Source organism: Anastrepha obliqua, chromosome 2, assembly GCF_027943255.1.
Source record: "Anastrepha obliqua isolate idAnaObli1 chromosome 2, idAnaObli1_1.0, whole genome shotgun sequence".
NCBI lineage: Eukaryota > Metazoa > Arthropoda > Insecta > Diptera > Tephritidae > Anastrepha > Anastrepha obliqua.
The window spans coordinates 114488730-114501806 of record NC_072893.1 but is presented as its reverse complement, the minus strand read 5'-3'; positions in this window follow the sequence as shown (position 1 = coordinate 114501806).

Sequence of the window (13077 nt, the reverse complement as noted above, 5' to 3'; positions counted from 1 at the left end):
TTCCCGGTTTACACAATTTAAATAATTTTTCTAACTTACTCTTTGGATTTATTTTTGCAAATGATTAAAATGCAACATCAAAATAGCGAAATTCGCAAAAAATAACGGACACCAATAACTGTTCGTTGTGCTTTTATTAAGAAAATAGCTCGCACAATTGTGTATATCAGGTTAAATTGCACTAGCGCAGATATTTTTGGAAATATTAGGATTTATACTTACACGCACAATTGTGCGTACACGGTCGGAAAGGGCTATTTATGAATAAAAAAAATTTTAAATTTATATAAAAATGTTTTCAAACTACAAAAAAAATAATTTAATTTTCTGTTCGTGTGTATGATCACTGCGGCAGCTCACAGTGGGTATTTGCCAGTTATGAAAAAAAGTTAATTTATATAAAAATGTTTTTAATCTTACAATAAAACACAACTTTTTACAAACACCGAATACTTTTTTTCATTCATAGTTGAATTTACAGTTTGTAATATTTTCTCATGATTTTTAACTCCTTAGATGCCTTTTCTTTCACATTTTCTTACTGGGTATGTATAGTACATATATTTGTGTGTAGCCAACTTTTGTATCGCTCTCTTGGGCGCGAATTTTATGATTATTCAGTGTAAAATTAATTGACATTTTATTTGTTAATTAATTGTCAGTTGGCGTTTGGTATATGCACCACACACTTATATACACACATACATGTAAACACAGAGTGCATTTATTTACGTACAAATACACTCGTACATTTATAAACACACTCATACATACATATAATTGTTTATTCATGCTACTGTGCCTCACTGGCGAATGTTTGGTTTCAACTGTTTTGTTTTCTCTTTTTCGTCTCGCTGGCCCCCGCTATTGTTGTAATTTTATTATGCAATACAAATACAATATTTTTAGTAACATTTACTAACATTGTAATGCCGCTCGCAATTATTGTCACAATTTGTTGCTATTTTCACGTTTAGTTCGCTTCATATCGCCTGTGGTGGCCTGAAGTGTTTTGCTAACAATTTGCGATTAAAATAATTTGTCTAAAATTTAATGCGTTCATAAGTCACATGGCTACACTACACTGCTGTTATGTGGGCAGTGAGGTATGACATTAATAAATAAACAACACTATTCAACCTTGTTTTTTCCACCACGAAGAGGAGTTTCAATAGATTCTAGTAGGCCGAATATGAGTATAGTCTGGAAAATTATATACTACACAACAATCATTCATATAATATAATGAAGATATAGCAAAGAAAACTTTAAAATACCGTGCAACAAAAGTCAATTTCTTTTTAATATACAGGAAAAATTTCATATACACGTGGTAAACCTAGCTTTTCTCCCTGACTATCGGAAAAAATATGGATATCTCCCTCGCTCCTGTGTTTTCTAAGCTTAGAGAAAACTTCTGCTCCCACTCCTGATTCCATCTTTGAGCCGTCAGTGAACACAGAGGTAACAGCTTCGCTACATTTCCCCTCGTTCAAATCCTGTCAATTTGGAAAGACTGGCACGACCCTTAAACTCCAGTTTGGGGGTAACTTTCTATGTCCGATGTTCAGAGAATTACGGTGTTAACTGCCTAAAAATGTTACCATGTCCCTTGAAGGATTGCCTCTAGAAGCCAACCACCGATGGAAATAACGGAAAAGTTGATCGGAAGTAAGTGCAAAATTACATTAAAGACATCACTGGGGTAAGTTCCGCATGCTCCAGTGATGCCAATACAAACAATCATTTGCACCCTTCCCAGTTTAATGATATTATATCCCTTCCGAAGAGCTTCCCCCCAAACCTGGTATTCGTATCTTAAAATTGGCAAAACCCTTACGTTGTACATAGAGAGAACGGCATATGGCTAGAGTCCCCATTTTTTGCCGATTTGCAGGAGGAGAAAGCCATGCTCGCCTTCTTTACCCAATTTTCAATGTGCAGCTTCCAATGGATTTTGGAGTCATTCTTAGATACTTACATCGCCACCTTCTGCGTTTGATTTGCCATAGGATGGACTCCTCATTCGTTGCTCTCCACAGCGCGTCTTTGCTGATAGTTTCGGCCAGAATATCCTATAGAGGATGTGTAAGTATTTGTTCACAAAAACGTTCAAGTCAAGAAAATGTACATATTTTTAAATTCAATGCTACGCTCTCTTTTACTTCTACCACTCAACTTTCACCTTCCCAAAACTCACTTTCTGATAGCGTTCTATCAATTTCTATGTACTGTCTATATCTCACTGAATTATATATAGGTATATATAAGTAAATATATCTTTCCGTGTAGCACTGCGACATAATTTAAAGTAAAACTTCAAATCCACTGCAGTCATAAACTTAAGACCAGACGGAAATTATGCTCAATACCTTTGGGAAGTTGAAAAATGGCACAATTCATGGCAGCAGTGGCAAGAAGGTGGCGCGTCTGTAAGATCAACGTAACTACGAAATTAACAGAGAAAAAGGAAGCTATGGCATCCAAAAGGAAATACATTTTTCACGGACACGCAGCATCAGAAAAAGATGGCAGCCGAAAATGCATAACCGCGGATGGTATTAACGAAAGCGGAAAGTATGAGATGCGGGCAGACAATTTTTGAAGCGCGGAATAGATTACAGTTCTGCCGTCGTATTGGTTATATTTGTATTTGTGTGTATTTGCATTTTGTGTTAGTGTTTTTTATTTTGTATCAAGCAGATAAAGTTTTATTAGTTTTTGGATGACTCTAGCACCGATGACTGAAGTATCTAAGAACAAACATTCGGTATCAGGATCAAAAGCACCCACCACCTGCAGCAGCATTGCTTCAATCGCATGCACACATACACACACAAATCAACTGCATAGTGTATACTTAATGACAGCGAAGAATTATTAAAGATAGATATAATAAAAGTAATAAAAAGTGGGATGGACGGGTAGCTGAATGAGAAGTGAAGTACTTTAATAAGTTTGGGAGGAAAAGAAGTGCAATGATTACAAATGAGCTGTGCCATTAGGGAGAGTAGAGCACAGGATAGAATGGGATAGGAGAGGATATTATAGAATAAGTAGGGGATAGGATAAGATGGAAAAGGATAGAATTGGATAGAGTACAAGATAGAGTAGGATAATACAAGAAGGGGTATCAGTACATAAGGTAGAATGAGCTAGAATAAAATGAGAATGGATATGATAGGAAAAGATAGACGAGAAATAGTAGGATAAGACGGAATAGGGAAAAATAGAAGGAGATAGAATTTGATAGGATGGTATAAAATAAAGTAAGATAGTATAAGATGGGAAAGAAATGGAAAATTAAGTAGGATAAACCAAAAGAGTATTGGATAGACTAGGATAGGATAAAATAGAATAGACTACGATAGGATCTGAATGGTCAAGATAGGATATGTCAAGCTGGACCAGAATTCGAAAAGGATTGAACAGAATAAACGCAGAATTTACGACCCAATTCCGTAGAAAGCATAAAATAAAGCATGGGCTAGAAGAGGATAAGACGGAATAGGAAGGACTAGGATGGAAAATTATATCGTTGTAGAAGATGGAACAGGATAGAGTAGAATGGAATACGATAACAGGACAGAATTTGATGCGACAGGATAGGATACCAAAAACAAAAACAAAAAAAACGGTTGCATAAAAAAGGATGGGATAGGATAAGAACTTCAGAAAGGTGAGATGAGGTAAGAAAATAATGAAAAAATAATGAAAGAAAAACGCAAATAAAAGACAAGAAATGGAAATAAAGTTAAGAAAATGAAATAAAAGGAAAGAAAGGAAAAAAATTTTGAAAATGAAGTAAAAGAATAGAAAAGAATAGGAATGACCCAATTCAGTAAAGAAAAGAAAAGAAAAGAAAAGAAAAGAAAAGAAAAGAAAAGAAAAGAAAAGAAAAGAAAAGAAAAGAAAAGAAAAGAAAAGAAAAGAAAAGAAAAGAAAAGAAAAGAAAAGAAAAGAAAAGAAAAGAAAAGAAAAGAAAAGAAAAGAAAAGAAAAGAAAAGAAAAGAAAAGAAAAGAAAAGAAAAGAAAAGAAAAGAAAAGAAAAAAAAAGAAAAGAAAAGAAAAGAAAAAAAGAAAAGAAAAGATAGGGAAAGATAAGATAAGTAAGGAAAAGGAACTAAACTAAAGAAAGAAATAACAAAAGGAAGAAAACGAAAATACATAAAAAAGAAAAGAGAAGTAAAGAAGAGCAAAGAAATGCAAAGAAAGGCAAAGTAGAGAAAAAAAGAAAAGCTAAGAAAAAAAATAAAAACAAAATAAAATAAAAGAAACTATAATAAAATAAAAGAAACTAAGAAGAAAGAAAAGAAAATAAAATTAAGTAAATGAACAGAAAAGAAAAAGAAAATCAAGAAGGAAAAAAGTAAAAAAAGGAAAAAAGGAAAATTAAGAAAGGAACAAAAAGAAAATAAAAATGTGAACAAAAAAATGAAAGGAAAAAATGAGAACAACGAAAACAAAGAAAAGGAAAGGAAATAATAGAAAAGGAATGGAAAAAAGAAAAGAAAAGGAAAGAAACTAACTTATTTGAAGAAAAGTAAGGGGAGAGAAAGAAAAGGAATAAGGGAGAATAAAAGTAAATAAATGAAAAGGAAAGAAACAAAACGAAAATAAAAAGGAAAAAAATGAAAAAATAAGAAAAATGAAAACAAAGAAAAGAAAAGAAAAGAAAAGAAAAGAAAAGAAAAGAAAAGAAAAGAAAAGAAAAGAAAAGAAAAGAAAAGAAAAGAAAAGAAAAGAAAAGAAAAGAAAAGAAAAGAAAAGAAAAGAAAAGAAAAGAAAAGAAAAGAAAAGAAAAGAAAAGAAAAGAAAAGAAAAGAAAAGAAAAGAAAAGAAAAGAAAAGAAAAGAAAAGAAAAGAAAAGAAAAGAAAAGAAAAGAAAAGAAAAGAAAAGAAAAGAAAAGAAAAGAAAAGAAAAGAAAAGAAAAGAAAAGAAAAGAAAAGAAAAGAAAAGAAAAGCTAAGAAAAAAAATAACAACAAAATAAAATAAAAGAAACTAAGAAGAAAGAAAAGAAAATAAAAGTAAATAAATGAACAGAAAAGAAAAAGAAAATCAAAAGGAAAAAAGTAAAAAAGTACAAAAAAGAGAAAAAAGGAAATTAAAAAAGGAACAAAAAGAAAATAAAAAAGTAAACAAAAACATGAAATGAAAAAATTAAAACAACAAAAACAAAGAAAAGGAAAGGAAAGAATAGAAAAGGAATGGAAAAAAGAAAAAAAGGAAAGAAACTAACTTATTTGAAGAAGAGGAATAAGGGAGAATAAAAGTAAATAAATGAAAAGGAAAGAAACAAAACGAACATCAAAAAGGAAAAAATAAAAAACAAATCAAAGAAAAAATAAAAATAAATAAAAAAAGAAGAGTAAATGGAAAAAAAGAAAAGAACAGAATAGACAAGGAATGGAAAGAAAAGAAAATTAAAGAGTAGAAAATAAAAGAATGGAAAAGATTTACAATTTCGGCCATACCTTCGACGTTCACTTCACAGACAAAAGCGGCAGGGAATCTGATACCATTCCAAGCAATGGCGTGAAGCCAGTCACCACTAACTGATTAACGCGCATGGGCACAGGTAAAAGAAGAAGTCATACTTCTACCAAAAATTCCTGCTACGGAAAACCTGAAGACGTTACAAATCACTGTAGTGTAGTGCAATCAGGGTTTTTTTAAGTTACGATCTATGCAACTGAACTAGGAGCAAAACTGGTGAGCATACTGAACCTCTTGTTTATAAATGAATCTCATATTCGTTGTAGATAGTAAAGTCGACTTTTCTTATTTATTTGCCTGTTCGTTTTTGAAAGTAACCGACCGTACGTATGTACTATATACATATAAGTCTATCTGTTATGTATAGGATCATGTTTTTAAAAAATACTCGTTGCAATTTCGCTGAAACCTTCCCTGTCAAAATTCCTCTCTGATGCTTCCGACTCCCGTCCAATGCCTAATATTTCGCGGGCATCATATCTTTTTCCTCCCAATCCAACGTCTTCCTTCGATTTCCCTTCCAGGATAAGTTGTAGCAATTGGTTCTCTTCATTTCATAGAATATGGCCTAATTAAGTCGTCTCCTTCGTTTCAACGCCATAAGAAGCTGCCTGCTTCGGTTCATTTGGCGTAGAAGATCACTGGGCTGATAATGACTAATTTGAACTATTTTTAAGTTTGTCGAAACACTCTACAAACTGTCCAACTGTAGAGCTGATTTAATCATTGCGAGCCTCAGATATGAGAGGTGAGGAAGCAGACGAGTGCGCGCTTAAAGGTACTGAGAGAGTACTTGTAAAATAGAGTACTAGCCTTTTTGTCTCTATAGGCCTCTATAATTCATAACAGTTGGGCTTATCCGGACAGCTATAGATTATCGTATTCACTTCAAATAGAACTCGGCGAAAGGAAAACGAGAAAGTTTATGAGATTCATGAAAGCGAAGGAATGGTAATGAGTATCTTCTTCTTTATTATTTGCAATTCGTTACCGAATGTAAGCGATCATGTATAAAAATATAATGTAACTATAAAATTCTATGCATACAAAATTAAATGAATACAATAAAGCTTAACAAATATGCTCACAAAAAAAAAACATTTTTATAAATTTTTTATAATATTTGAAAAAGCGTCTCTGTTTCGGGCTAATTCCAAAAGATGACCGATATTTTGGACTCCGATCCATTGACGTATATTTCGCAACCAGGATAATTTGTTTCTTCCGATGCCTCGTCTTTCTTCAATTTTTCCTTGCAGTATAAGTTGCAGAAGATTATACTTATGATTTCGGCATATATGACTCAGGTAGGCTATTTTTCTGCGTTTAATGCACCGTAGAAGCTCTCTTTCGCTATTTACTCTTCTAAGCACTTCAGAGTTTGAGACACGGTCGGTCCACGGAATTTTAAGTATTCTTCTTAGTATCCACATTTCGAATGCTTCTATGCGATTCATATCAGAAATTTTCATCGTCCAAGTTTCCATGCCATACAACAAAACTGACAGAACCTAACATCTAACAAAACGTATTTTTAAGTTAAAATTAAAATTATGGTTTTTTAGAACGCTGCTGTATTTATAAAAAGCAGCTCTTTCTATGCGGCATTTAATTTCCATTGAATCATCGCATGTATCATTAATATATCGGCCAAGGTACTTAAATTTATTAACCCGTTCAATCGGCAGTGTTATAGTATTACTTGTCAGTGTCAGATTATTGTAGAGATTCTTATGACTGATTGACATAAATTTTGTCTTATTGACATTGATTTTCAAACCATATATTTGGCTTTGTCTTGTCACACTATCGACCAATCGTTGGAGTCCTTCCATGCTGTCCAATATTAAAGTTGTGTCATCAGCGTTTATATATACGCCATTAACTTTAAAACCGTCCTCAGTGTTTTCTAAGGCTTTTTGGAAAATGAGTATACTAATGAAAAACGAAATCATCGACCATATAGATGACAGGTTTGGAATAAAATGTAAGCACTTCAGCAGTTGCTATAGAGATGAAGAAAAGGTGATATTTAATCTTTTTTTAAATATTTTCTGGATTTCTACAGCAATGTTCAAGAAACCGCATATCTTACACTGGGAGACATGCGTCTTCAATCGTATTCAACTCAATAAGTATAATTGATATCTTGAAAAATTAAATGACAGAAAAAAATAATGTGCATTAACATACTTAGATGGTCTGTTTTTCAGACTCAATATTTTTGTTTTTTTGTTGTTGCCTATAACTTAGTGTTATGGCAAAGAAGGGAATTTAAGGGGTAACACCACTGTAGAAATTTCAAAAAATTGATTTTTGTTTTATAAGCTTAAAAAATTCTTTGAACCTTTTAAAATACAGAACAAAAAATTTTATACGTTACCGAAGTTTATTTCATAAATATTTTAAGCTTTTAACCAAGCGTTAGTGACTGCTACCTAACGACTTCTCCAAATTTCCAAACTTTAAACGCGTTTTTCTCAAAACACGTTTTCTGAAATTGGCACGCAGCATAACTCAAAAAATTTTAAATATTTTTAATCAGGTTTTTCACTACGTCTGTATAATAACCTTCTTAAGAGAAGAGCGTAGGGGATTTTCGATAGATTAATTTAAACGATTGTTATAATTATTTAAGTGCCGCTTTTTTAGTCCAAAATAGAGTTTTTTCCTTCAAATGCTTGCTAATTCCACAAAAATAAATATTTTTTAAATCCCCTACGTGTTTCTCTAGCTATTCTTATCTAGATTAAGAAAAAAAATGTTTCTTTGTTCCAGATTAAAATTTGCACCCTCTGTGCTGCGTGCCGCGGAGCTCCTTCAAGAGAAACCACATTACAAAAATGTCTCCAATGCCGCCATTTTGTAAAATTTTTCGATCAAACTTTGTAGTTTTGTATTTTAGTATATAAGTAATAACTTCCCAAATCAGAGTGATTGTTTCCCCTTTCCTTCTATACAAAAAAATTCTTTAAAAATCGTGTTTATTTTACGCGTGTACAGTGGTGTTACCCCTTAAGGCAGTCACATGTGGTAACTTAACAATGCAAAGTGGGAATTCTTGTTTTATGGTAAGTTCTCAAGGCAAATTTGACGATAATGGATAAAGCGATTGAGGCTTACTTTTCCAGAATAACCGATTCAATGATTGATTTGATTTGTATGCGAATATTTGTCAGTTCAGTGAACCCCTTTAAATTCAGCGAACCCCTTAAGCTCATTAATTGGGCACTTTTTTTATTCACAGGTCTTTAACAGCGTTTTGTCCTATTAAACATTTTAAATTGCATAATAATTAAATTAATAGTTTAATTTTCGCATTTTAATTTCATGATAATATCAACGGCATAATCACCACGACAAAGAAGTAACAGCATTTTTTTTTTGTATTTGAATTCGAATGAACGTCGGGTATGCAGCGTTTTGGACGTAGAGGTTCGAAAGCCACAAGCTGATTGGTCACTGCCAACTATATATAACTGTAATTATGGCGGCTATGTAATAACAAAAGCAATAATAATAAAAAGCAATAACAACGAAATAGAATAACAAACGAAAAATCAAAATAATTGCGAATTTCCATCAAAAACCAAAAGGCAACACCTTTTGCTAATTATCGCACTTTCCGCGCTAAAGCACAAATTCCGATAAAATCAGAAAATTTGGCAATTGGTTTACTCAATTAAATTTTTCCAACTATAAAAGTAGAGGTCGAAGCTTGTCGCTTCTAACAGTTATCTGTGCAGTACCAGAAGCAATATGTCGAAATTTACTGTAATTTTATTCGCCTTAACAGTGTTGGGCTTCAGTTCGATGGTGAGTTAGCTTGCGATTCTTACAACTGTAAACGCAACTATGTATATTTGTTGTTATTTTTTAAATAAATGTAATTTTCTTATTACACCTTTCAGATGGCACGTCCTCAAACTCAATCGCCAACTTCCACAATAGCGCCACCACCACCAGCAAGCACACCAAAAAGTGGTCAGAATTTACGTGGAGGTATCACATTTTACTCTCTTCTTTCGAATTTTTTAGCTAATCATATTTGTTGTTGCAAATTCCAGCTCCTTGCCGTGGACCGCCAGCTGTGGGCCAATACAAAATTAAAAAATTCCAAGCTCCAACAAAGACAAATAATTCGTTTACCACTTAAACTGGACTAGATATATGCAGCTTCTAAGCTACCACTAAAATTGATGATGATTTGTAAACTCTAATCCTAATAAATCATCAACTACATTGCCTCAAAATATGACAGATTTTATGGTAGGCCAGGAGAGCCACAGCATACCTTGTACCTTGTGAACATTTTGTATTTTTTTATTGCAATAAAGTAGAGTTCATCTATGAAAATGAGGCGGTCAGCTGTTTTGTATTTGTGCAGAGGGGCTACGTATTGAACAAATTAGTAAATAAATAATCAGCAGGTACACTTCGGTTAGCTGTTTGACCGAGCTCCTTCTCCTATTTGTGGTGTGTTTTTTGTTGATTTTTTTCCACGAATGGAGGGTCCTACAATTTCAAGTCGACTCCGAAGGGGAAATGTTTTTTATGAGGAGCTTTTTCATGGCAGAAGTACATTCGGAGGTTTGCCATTGCTTGCCGGGGGCCACCGCTATTAGAAAAAAAAATTTTCTAGTATTTTACTGTTTCATGTACGGAGATTCAATCACGCACCATGCGTTACGGCTACTTTCAAACTTTGTACAAAAGATCGGCGAATTTTCATAAAAATTTTTAAATTTATAATTAAAAGTTTTGGAAAACTTTCGAGTGTGCAGTCCATTGAATTTTGTGCAAAGTTTTTCAGCTGACGGTGTTGAGTGTTTTCCCCTATATAACAAATGCTCGAAATTGTTTTATGTCAGGATGTCCAATTATTTTTTACCCCGTCGTCAATTCTTTTAAAAATTTATGTATTTGTAAAAAGTAAACTAAAAAAATTTAAATAAAAATTATAATTTTGAGAAATATTCACCACTAAAAATTAGAATTTTTTAAAGTGAAAGATCGTCGGTGCTTTTTGAAATTTTTTTTTCTAATTTTTTATAAGAATCTTTTTTTGGGCAAAAACTTTGAAAATTTGAAATGTTTGAGAAAAAATTATTTCTCAGGTTTTTTTCCTTTTTTATCAAGAAAATACAAATAAAATTTTGATAAAAAAATGTAATAAAAAAAAATTGGTAAAAATAAAATGTTGGGAAAATATTAAATTTCTTTTAATTTATATTGGGTAGTCAAAAAAGTCTTTTCGTATTTTGTCAATAGATGTCGTTGGAGTCATCTATCTCCAGTGCTACCAATCACATTGTGTCATATCATATGGTGTTAGAAAGGTGACATTTTAAGCTTCATTTAACCGAAAAAAAATTAAATTCGGAGAAGTTGAAAAAAAGTTATAACTGTTCAAAAATGAGTGAAAATAATGAAGATTTATTTTTATTTAAAGTTTTTTATTTTCTTTTATTTGAAAAACACCCCCTCAAGTTTTATTCCTTTTTTATTAAGGGCTTAGTATAATGAAAATAAAGCTGTACAAATTTGGGAACACATTTAATAATCTTGAAATTTTTATAATGTTAAAAATTTGATATCGAGTGTTTTACAGAAACATACCTTCGGTTATTTGAGCATTTTTAAAATTATTATTATTTTTTTAATTTTTTAAGGGCAAATACATTTTCAAAACAAATTGGTTTAAGGTGTTTTGAATTGATTTTTTACTGATCCGCCATACGTATTAGAATATAACCCGAAAGGTATGCGAATCCCTTTACCAAAATTGCAGGGATTGCTGGCCATGGTCTCAGTTATAAGTAAAAAATAAAAGTAAAGTAAGTAAGTAAAAAATAAAAAATAAAATAAAAAAGCTGAGGCGTATTTTTTAGAAATGGTAAGCAAAAATTTTAACCAAATTAAAACAAAAAAAAAATGTTCCCACATTATTTTTTTCTAAAATTTTTTTCTTTTTTAATCTTTCTTTTAAAAAAATTTTCTAACAAAAAAATAAATTTCTTTCGTAAACATATTATTATAATTATATTTTGCCTTACAAAACATAAAAAAGCTTACAAAAATGGAAAAATAACGTAAAATCTAAGGTGTTTTGCAATAAAATGAAAACAATTTTCAAAAGAATTTTAACTAAAAATTTGTTTTTAAAAAAAATTTTTTTTTCTAAAAATATTTTTAATAAAAATTATTTTTCCTACAAATTTTTAACACATTTTTTTTTAACAAAAAACGGAAAGTCTTTTCCTAACCGTTTTTTATTAACTTATTTTTCCCTCAAAAATTAAAAAAATTTTCATAAATGTTAAAAAATATATTTTTTTAAGGTTAAACAAAGTTTTCACAAAAATTAAAAAAAAAATTTTTCAACAAAGTTTTCCTTAACATTTTTTTCTAAAAACTTTTAACACAAATTTTCAACAAGAAAAGAAATTTTCTAAAATGAGAAAATTTATCGAACTACGCCACTCTCTTTCTCGTTTACCACTTTTTATCGAAGCCCGAAATACTCTCACGGATGTCTCAATCATGCAGTCTGTCATTTTTGGTGAAAGTCTCTAAGTCAACTAAGGTATCAAAGTGACTGACAAGTAGATATTTCACACTTAATGAGAGAGAGAAATGGACAGAATATTTAAAAAAATATTGGGCTGAAATTGGGAAATTATCTCTTCGTAAAAAATAAAAATTTAACAAAACGAGGATATTAGTGTTCAGTTCATAGGACCGCTAATAAAATCGGCATTCTCAGTTCATGGTTTACTGAACCCTAATCACTCCTTTCTTGATATTCTCCAGCACATTGAAAACATAAAAAAGTGAGATATTAAAATAAGCTTCTAGCAAAAAGTTTTGCATTGAATGTTTGGTACCGCAAAATGAAATGTAGAATAACAAAGAAATGAGCTAAGGACGACTGGCGCTAAGGTCGGAGTATTTGAATGGATCACCACAAATGTGGCAAAAGATTTTACTGCGCTACTTCCAGAGTAATAAAAAATGGTCAGAGCATGACTTCGGTAGTGAGGTAGAACACTGCAATCTTTCATCTAAATTCTATGCTAAAGAATTTTAGGAAAATATGCCGCTAGGGGGAGACAGATTGAGGATAGTTTAAACGACAGTTGGTGTTGGTACCGGAACGACTCGTAGTAATATTCGGCGAAGGACTGTCACATTAGCAGCACTCCGCACTACAACAACTTGTTGTAGACTGTTACCACGATATACCCTTCTGCGTTACTGAAATGATCCGAAGACTGTCATTTCGGCGGTTTTCTCCAAAAAATTTTGAGAACAGTTTTTTACTGTGCAAACAACAATAATTTGCTCGAGATAGGTTTCTAGCAAAAGTGGAAGCGGCTGGAAGATATGTTCATCCTGCCAATACTTTCACTCCAGTATCACTATTTTGCATGTGTCCTGCAACAAAGATGAGCCTGGTTCCTTTTTTGTAATCTGGAGTTTAATTAAATTCTCCTCAAATATACGTAAACATTTTTTTTTTTTTGAAATAAATTAGATTTTTCATATTTTTTTATTTTTTTCTGAAGCTTGTTCAAGT